Source organism: Mastomys coucha, unplaced genomic scaffold, assembly GCF_008632895.1.
Source record: "Mastomys coucha isolate ucsf_1 unplaced genomic scaffold, UCSF_Mcou_1 pScaffold21, whole genome shotgun sequence".
Lineage (NCBI taxonomy): Eukaryota > Metazoa > Chordata > Mammalia > Rodentia > Muridae > Mastomys > Mastomys coucha.
In genome coordinates, this window is record NW_022196904.1 from 120,684,407 (window position 1) to 120,693,800 (window position 9,394).

The window sequence follows — 9,394 nt, forward strand, 5'->3', positions numbered from 1 at the left end:
CCCCCCCCCCCCATGAGAATGTCTCACTATACATTCCTGGCTGGCCTAGAACTCTCTGTGTAGACCAGACTGACTTCTAATCTCTAATTCACACAGAACCACCTGCCTCTGCTTCTTGAGCACAGGGATTAAATGTGTGCACTGCCATGCATGGCTCATTGGCCTCTTTAAAAACTAGACTTTGGGACTTTTTTGTGTGATGTTTCATTCACTTCAGCATCTTTGGATCCAGCTGTTGAGGGACTGCAAGCTTTTGGAGCAACCTCTGTTTTCATATTTCTGAGTTTCTGCACAACACTGTGCATATCTCAGATGTTTTTCCAGATTGGCAAAAACACATAAAAGCTCTGAGGTGTACAACTTCTTTGTTTTTCTTTGCTCAAATAATTTCAAATCTTAGATTAAAGACTGAAGACCATAATTTGCATACATCTACTTGTTTAATGATCACATGTAGCTGGTGGCAGATGTTATAAGAAGGGCAACGGGTACGACTAGACAAGACAGGAGTCTTTATCCAGGGCACTAAGAGGTGACCCACACGAGTACTTGCTGATGAGAGGAGATGGACAGGCTCACATAGAGCCACATGGGAATGAGATGCAGAGAGGCAAGGAGCTGAATGAGGTGTGTGTATGCTTACATTCTTAATGTCCTGAGGGTCTGGCTCAGAGTTGAACCACTGGAGGACGTGTGGATCTGGTGGGATTCGTGATCTTCCAGGAAGACCAGGATTCACTTCTGCCTCTGCACACATGTACACCAAGGAAGGGCTGTGCAGGCACACAGTGAGAAGCCAGCGAACTATAGAAAGAAGACTAGATCTAGAGACAGAATACTCACCAGACATTAACCCTGAAGCTATTTTGATCTTGGACTAGAATTGTGAGAAGTAAATGTATGCTGTTTAAACCAGTCAGTCTCTGATATCGTGTGACAATCATCAAAACAGACTAATGCCCCGAGAAATCATTTATTTTCCAACACCAGGATTGGCAAACTTTGATGCCAAGGGCTAAAGAATAAATATCCAGATTTTGCAGGCATACGGTATCTGTCTGAATGATTCAGCTCTATATTCTCTTCTTCTGTATAAGAAGACAGCCATACATGACACCTAAGTGAACGGATACCAGCTAAAACTTTACTCAAGATCACTTACATTTGTATCTCATATAGTTTGTGCAAATCCTGGAATATTGTTTTTTGTACTAAAAAAACTTTAACACATTAAAAAAAAATCTAAGTTCAAAGGACATACAAAAAATATGACCATGGTTTGTAAGCCAAGGTTATAAAGAGAAACTCTTTATGCTAAACTGCAGCTGGATACGCCATGCTTGAGGGGTAATACTTCTTAAAGGGAGAGCGAGCCCCAGAATAAACACCTTTAACTGTGGACTGAGCTTACCCAAGGGCTCATTCATATGCTCTCCTCACCCTACCCCCACCTGGAGACAGAATCTTGCCATGTACCCCAGGTTGGACTCAAACTTGTCATGTAGCCAAGTCTAGCCCACATACCTGATTCTCTTGCCACCAGAATAACACTTGAGAAATGATTGTTATCTGCAAACCCAAATATTTATACATAAATTGTATGCCAGATATTCTATGTTTAGATTCATATGAGAATCAAACAACATTTCAAGTAGTTTTTTTTTTCCCGAAACTCTAATTATCAGTCATGTGCAAGTGGGACTTTGGATACATCAATTTTGGTGGAGGAAAAGTTGAACTGTCTTAGCAGTTTTTTGGATTTCTCCCTGTCCCTTAGAAATGGGAGCTAACAGTAGGAGCTTGTGCTGCATGTGGGAGTTAGCGATCCATTTTAAGAATCGCATGCTCTTCATGTTGTTTATATTCAAGTTCACTCTCCCTTGTGGATGCCCACTCAGCCTCCCATCCCCCCCGTGGTGGTCAGTGGGAAGAACTGTGTGTGTGTGTTTATGAGTGTGTATGTGCGTCTACATGTGTGTATGTGTGTTTACATGTGTGTATATGTGTGTACATGTTTGCATACATGTGTGTGTACATGTGTGTACATGTGTGTGTACATGTGTGTACATGTGTGTGTATACCCATTATTTGCTTCTCTTTTCTATTAGGCAGCACTGGTCATCTCAGTATCACAGAAACCACAGGACTGTAAGAAGCTGTAGCCTTCTTTATGCCAGAAACCATTATTAAAAGGAAAATACAGTTAATAAAGACAAGTGTGGAGGAAGCTAGGTTACCAGTAAGCAGACAGAGTTCTAGTTTTATTGGGAAAAAATGGAAAATTATAAACATTTTAATTTTCTTGGAAAACTGAATGGCCTGTCAGTCTACCCAAAGTATAAAGAGCAAGCAGGATTGCTGTGGTTCACCTACCAGGACAAATGTCCTGACTTGTGACCAGTCACCCCATTTTCTTTGATGAACAGAGCTTTCTCTTAAGTAAACAGTTAAAGCCTAATTGGATCATTGGTGTGGTGTCACAGTAATTAACGGACAGCCTGGAGTAGTTACATACACCTCAGTGGGAGCAACACCAACTGCCAGGAAACCAGAGGCTCTGTGGGATACAGCCAGTACCACCATTGTTCTTGGTGATGAACTGTCTCCAGTATACACCCTATGTTCTGCAGCAATCAGAGCAAAATCGACAATGGCTGACTACCTATTAGTGCTGTGCTATTATGCTTAGCTAAGAGAGGATGAAAATGGCCTCCAAGAGGATATGTGATGCTCACATTGATCTTGTGTCTTGTTCATTGGCACAGACTGGGATGCGCATACCAACTTGAGTTAGTTTAAACCTAGCAAAGGAATTCACTTAAGGACTCAGGGAAGGCAGGTAGGTGGACCTCTGGGGAGGAATCTGCTCAGGGTCTATAAGGGAAGCTGGTAGCTGGCAATCCTCTCCTATCTCTGCCTCTCTGAGGACTAGCCCCTTTGTTTGACCCTACCTAGAAGCTTCCTTGCCCACAGTCCATGTGGGGGCTCCCCACAATGTCTCCATCTTGCACAAGTTGGGGTGTGAATAATCTCCAAAGCATAGGTCAAAGCAAAATGTGGGTCATCATTAGGGGACGAGAATTTCCCAGTAGCTAGATGCTTTTTTGTGTTTTTTTTTTTTTTTCCCAAGGCATGTAGCCCAGGCTAGCCTTAAACTCACAATGAGGTAAGGGATGACCTTGAACTTCTGATTCTTTTCCCTCTATCTCCCAAGTGTTGTGATTATAGGTAAGCGTAGTCATGCTCAGTTTACTTGGTGCTGGGAATTAATTCCAGGATTTCATGCATATTAGGCAGGTACTCTACCAGCTGATCTCAGCCTGCTACCTTCAATTAATTGAAGTGTGTATGTATATATATTCATATATATGTATATATTAAATCAGTTGATCGTTTTCAGTGCTGAGTATCAGATCCAGGCGTCTCACATGTGAGGTAAGCAGTCTGCTAGAGCCGTACCCCAGCAGGTTGATTTTCATGTTCGTGTTGTTGGTTTCGGATGAGAACTCCTGACAGTTTAATAACAGGCTCTTTGGACTGGTCTGCAGGAGCCAATTGGAACACACTGCTGTTCTCGTCCCACTTTGGCAGCTCTGAGTGACTCCCTAAGAGCCCCATTTTATCTTTCGCATTTGATATCCTGTTCATCATTATCTCCATTCTGCAGATTGGGAAAATGAAGCCCAGAGACCTTTGGCTACTTAAAGTCACACAGTCAACTGCTGAGCAGAAATTCAGATTGGGGTTCATCCTTAGCTTCAAAGCTCTCGTCCCACTGGTAAGCTTTTTCTGCTGGAAGAATTCAAAGTCAGGTGCTTGAATGAGAAATCCGCGGAGGGATCACAGCAACTGGGATAGAGAGAAGGCACAGGCTGAGTAAGACTGAGAGAATAAAGCCATGGTGTCATTTCTTGCCCCCCAATCCCGCTCTCAGGATAACTGCTTCTCTTCTTCCTTCTGGCCTCTAGGGGCAGGAGACCCATATTGACTTTATTATAATTTGGGGTTTGCAGTAGCCCCGCTTGAGTTGAATAGGGTATGGATGCTCATTTCTATCCTGCCCATTGTTGGTTACCCCCAGCCACTTTGTGCTCTTCTGCCCTCAGGTACTGGGCCCAGTTAATTCTTCCTGCAATTACTATTCATGGTCAGCTAAGCAGAGCTAATGCAACAAACCGGCTTCCTTTGAAGGTCACATTACAGGTCTCCAAGCTCCTGCTGAAGCGGTGCTTGTGAATGAGATATTCTCAACTATCCTAGGAATTTAATTTTCCTTTTTCTGAATTTTCAAGTCTACCTATTGAATTCTTTAATGTGGTTCCCCAGGAAGCCTGATGAGATAGCCAACCAAACGAGACCAGAGTCAAACTGTTGTTAGCATCTACACATTGTTTCCTCCCTGACGGGACAGGGTGGGAGTTCCCGTCCCTGCTTGTCTGAGAGTGGCTGAAAAATTGTACATATATTGTTTTGGGGGGGAAAGGCTGAATTTGGATTATTTCAAAACAGTTTGCAATCATTTCAGGTAATTTCCTGGATAACAGAAGCAAGAAGAAGTTTTCATTAAAAGAAGATTTAAAAAAATATATTTTTAGAACTGCAAAGGTGACCTCATAACAAATGCACGATGCCAGTTTATAATACTCCAAATGGTCTGAAATGGTCAGAAAATTCACTTAGCTGCTTTGAAGAAGTCCTAATGAGGCTAAAATGATGACACAAGCCAGCCAGTTCCGTCCTGGGAAAGAAGGTCAACACAATATGTCTACTGTTCAGCAGATAAGATAGCCAGACACAATACTGTCTTATCTTCTTTCTTTTAATAGTTAAAATAGCATCAGTTTTAATGTATGTCACTTGAAGAAAAAAATCTAGGAACAAGCTAACATCTGATTTTTTTTTTTTTAAACACTGTTAATTCATAGAGTTTGTTAATACATTTTCCTTTCTTGGACTTTATCATCCCCCCTTCTCCCTCACTTTTAACACAGTGTCTCACTATGTCACCCAGTCTGATTTCATGACTCTTCGGCCTTGCCCTCCTGAGTTCTGGGGTCACAAGGCATGGGCAATCAGGCCTAGCTGTATACTTTCTTTTTAGGTCAATTTTTTTTGTCTCCTTATTTTGAAATTGATTCATAGCATTTTGGAGCCAGCGAACCTTATGCCTGTAAGATTTTGTTTCCCATTTTGCTTTCCCTAGGGAGCTTTGGATCTGGTGATCTGTAGGTCTCTCTGGTACCGAGTCATCTATACAGCTCCTACCTCTGGATTTCAACTTACCTTAGTCTTTCATTCTTGTTAAAATGTTTATTGATTTCTGGAAGTTACCTTCCATGCTTCTCCACCTTAAAAACATGAGGTGATGTGCACGGACCCTGAGAGATGGTCAGATGAAGTCCTACATGTCTGCTGGGGTTGGTTCTCCAATGCTCAGCATGCCTGCTTCATTCATCCCCATCTCAGCATCCCACCCAGTGCTAGGCCTTTCAGCATCCAGTGGGGAAGACCACAGAAAGACAAAAGCTGGGATGCCAAGAAGCCGAGGAGTTGCTTAGCAAGAGACCCAGAACACACATGTTCCAAACGGTGGGAAAGTGACTCTGCTCTTTGTGAGCAGTTTTCCTAGTGTCCAACTCTGAGGGGAGCATGTGAGATAGGACCTGCAGGCTGGCATTTGGGGGTTCTGTACCCAGCTCAGAGAATAGGTCTGCCAGCCCAGTGATCCCAGGGTAAACAATGCTCAAGCTTACAAATACCCTTCCCCTTCTTCTCCTCCTCCTTCCCTCTTCCTCTCTTCTCCCTCCACTCTGCCCTTCCCTCCCTCATTCCCTCTCCCTTCCCTTCCTTACCTCTCCCTTTCCTCCTCTCTGCTTCTTTCCTCTCCCCTCCTTCCCTCCTTCTTTTCACTCCTCTCCTCTTCCCTTCCCCTCGTCCCTTCCATTCTCTTCTCCCCTCTCTCCCACTTTTTCCCTCCCCCTCCCTCCCCTTTTTACTCACCAGATCTCCCTGGAGGCACACCTCCATCTGAGATGGCATCCTCTGAAGATAACTGCTAAGTAGTATCCGCTTCCTTGCCTGCTCCACTGACTGTCCTCACCTTCAGCGGGCAGAGAGTCAGGGAGTCCTAAAGGATTCTACTGTAAGAGCTGCTTAGACCCACAACTGCATCTTCTAGAAAAAAGTGAAGCAGAGCTCTCTCTTCTAAAGATTGCTTAGCTAGTAAGATTTCTAAACAAACACAGGGAAAGTGAGAGGCCGTGCTACAGATTGCAGCTTAAGAGCTAAGCCTTCACACGCCGAAGGCCCACAGCGTAGTTCTCCTGAACTGACCAAGCCTATGCTCGGTCCCTGCGGCTGCCTGATTGTTTCTAGAAAAGAGAAAACCAGTGGTTCCTGTCGTAGGTTCTTCTCCAAAGGCATTAGGACAACAGACATTTCCGACACGTCAAGTACAGGTGATTAAAGCAGGCCTATGCAAATCAGTTAATATCTGTAATTTCCCTTGTTCTCCAATGCTATTAGTTATTTCAAGGGTAAAAAAGGATGTTTTAGTTAATTTTTTTGAATCTTACTAGGTACCCGTAGCTTAACTTAATGATTTGTATAAGTGATAGTAATTGCTAGGACTGCGGTCGAGTATTATTAGCTATAAAATGAACATGGTTATATGTTCAACAGAACTAGCAAGGGACAGAAATGCAGTTGTATCCAAGAGAAAATAATTACAGCAATAATCAGTGTAATTCATGATAATGGCTGAATTGAATTTCACACCATAGCTCCAAGCACTTACATTTAATGAATGTAGTTTGTGCTTGTTGACTAAAAAGGTTTTTAGCAGAAAATCGATAATGTAACTTCAGTGTTTCTAATTGCGTTTGCAATTATTTTTTTTTTAAGTAGCGGTTCAATAAGGATTTTGTAGAGAAAATTGAGGTATGTGAGGGCCGTGAATGCTGGTGTGTTAATTACTCTTCCTGTACATTAGTGCCGCAGTGCCTTAATATCTATTTATTACAACATATTGATTAAAATGGATTTGTATTCAATTTTAAGGCTAGCTAATGTAATGGACATTGAGACTTTTCTGGAAGCATTGGCTGGGATTACAACAAGTCACTGGTGTAATGAGGCTTTCTCCAAGAGGAGATTTCAGAGCCTAGTGGACAAAGCTAGTGCTGGGGAGGACCAGAATTGCTCCAGCTTCCACAGAGAGAGGCAGGGTCATGTAGCCCCAGACATAAGTGTGGTGGGGAGTCCCAGAGCTTTATTTGGGATAAATTGTGTGTGCTTCTTTTTCAGAGTCTGAGGGCCCCAGGATCCTCTCAGGGGACAGCTTCTTGGTAGAGGGTGTTCTTAGTTTGAAGAGGCTGAGGAAGCTTGTACAGCCTCTGGATTTCAGAGGAGACCTGCTAGGCACCGAATTTTTGGTTCCCATCTGTATGGTGTGGACCAGCAGTCTTTGCTTGACTGTGATTCATTTAAGCATTATTATTCTCATGGGTTTCACTAGAGCTGCTTACAGGAGTCTAGGTGAGGGGTTCTCTAAGAAGCGTGCACACGTCTGAAGGAAATTCTTTCCCCTCCTGATCATTACCTTCCCATAGAGCCTTAGGGAAGAATGGAGCCACGAGAGCTCCTTCCTGACACAGCATTACCTGCCCATAGAGCCTTAGGGAGGGGCGGAGTCACGAGAGCTCCTCCATGCCTCGAAGAAAGAGTGATTTAATATTTCTAGACAAAACCAATTCTGGGCTTCTGATAGGGTGGCCATTTTTACTATGTTAATCCTACTGATCCATAAGCATGGAAGATCTTTGCATCTTCTGATATCTTCTTCAATTTATTTCTTCAAAAACATGAAGTTTTCAGTATACAAGTCTTTCACTTGCTTGCTTAGAGTTACCTCAAGATATTTTATATTATTTTAGGTTACCGTGAAAGGTGTTGTTTCCCTGATTTCCTTTCCAGCCTGTTTGTTGTTTGTATATAGGAAGGCTATTGATTTTTGTGAATTAATCTTGTATCTAGCTACGTGCTGAAAGTGTTTATCAGCTACAGACGTTCCCCAGTAGGCTTTTTGGGGTCACTTACATATACTATCACATCATCTGCAAATAATGATACTTTGACTTTTTTCTTTCCAATTTGTGTTCCCGTGATCTCCTTCAGTTGTCTTATTGCTCCAGGTAGAACTTAAAAATACTCTATTGAATAGCTGTGGAGAGAGTGGACAACCTTGTCTTGTTCCTGATTTTAGTGAAATTATTTTGAGTTTCTCTCCATATAATTTATATTGAAGATTCTGTAAGTTGCCTTTATTATGTTTGGGTACATCACTTTTATCCCTAATACCACCATGATTTCTATGATGAAGGGGTGTTGGATTTTGTCAAAGGCTTTTACTGCATCTAATGCATGATCATGTGTTTTTTTTCTTTCTCTCAGTTTGTTTATATGGTGGATTACATTATTGATTTTGTATATTGAACCATCCCTGCATTTCTGGGATGAAGCCTCCTTGATCATGATGGACAACCTTTTTGATGTGTTCTTGGATTTAGTTTTTAAATATTTTATTGAGTATTTTTGCATTTATGTTCATAAAATAAATCAGTCTATAATTGTCTTTCTTTGTTGTCTTTATGTGATTCAGGTATCAGGGTAACATTGATCTAAGTCTTTGATATGTATTAACCTTAAATTCATTTAAATAAAAATAATTGATGTATTTTCAAAAACAAAACTAATCCTGGGCCTTCCCTTCTTTCCTCTTTGCTTGTATGGTCCCTGCTACCATCATTGCCTTCCTCCCCTCAGAGGTCTTATTCTATGGTCTATAGGTTTGGTCTTGCAAAAGACACAGTGAGGGGCTCATACACCAGTTGGTGTGGATTAGCTCTGAGAAGCTGAGAATCCCTCAGTGACCAGCCTTTGGGACACAGGCATAGGGAAGGATTTATAATCCTGATGCTCCCTTGAGGGATTACCTCAGAATCAAATTTAATTTTGAATTTGTCCAGTGCAGGATAGAGGATGCTTGTGTGTGTGTGTGTGTGTGTACCCATACCTGTGCCTGTTTTGAACAGAGATCAGTATCAGGTGTCTTGTTCTATTGCTCTACACTTTGGGTTTTTTTTTTTGAACCAGTGTCTTTTTCTTTTTTGTTTGTTTGTGTTTTGTTCTTTTGTTTTTTGAGACAGAGTTTCTCTGTGTAGCCCTGGCTACCCTGAAACTTACTCTGTAGACCAGGCTGGCCTCAACCTCAGAGATTCTCCCAAGTGCTGGGATTAAAGTCGTGCACCACCACCGCCCGGTGAGACAGGGTTTCTTCTTCTTCTTCTTCTTCTTCTTCTTCTTCTTCTTCTTCTTCTTCTTCTTCTTCTTCTTC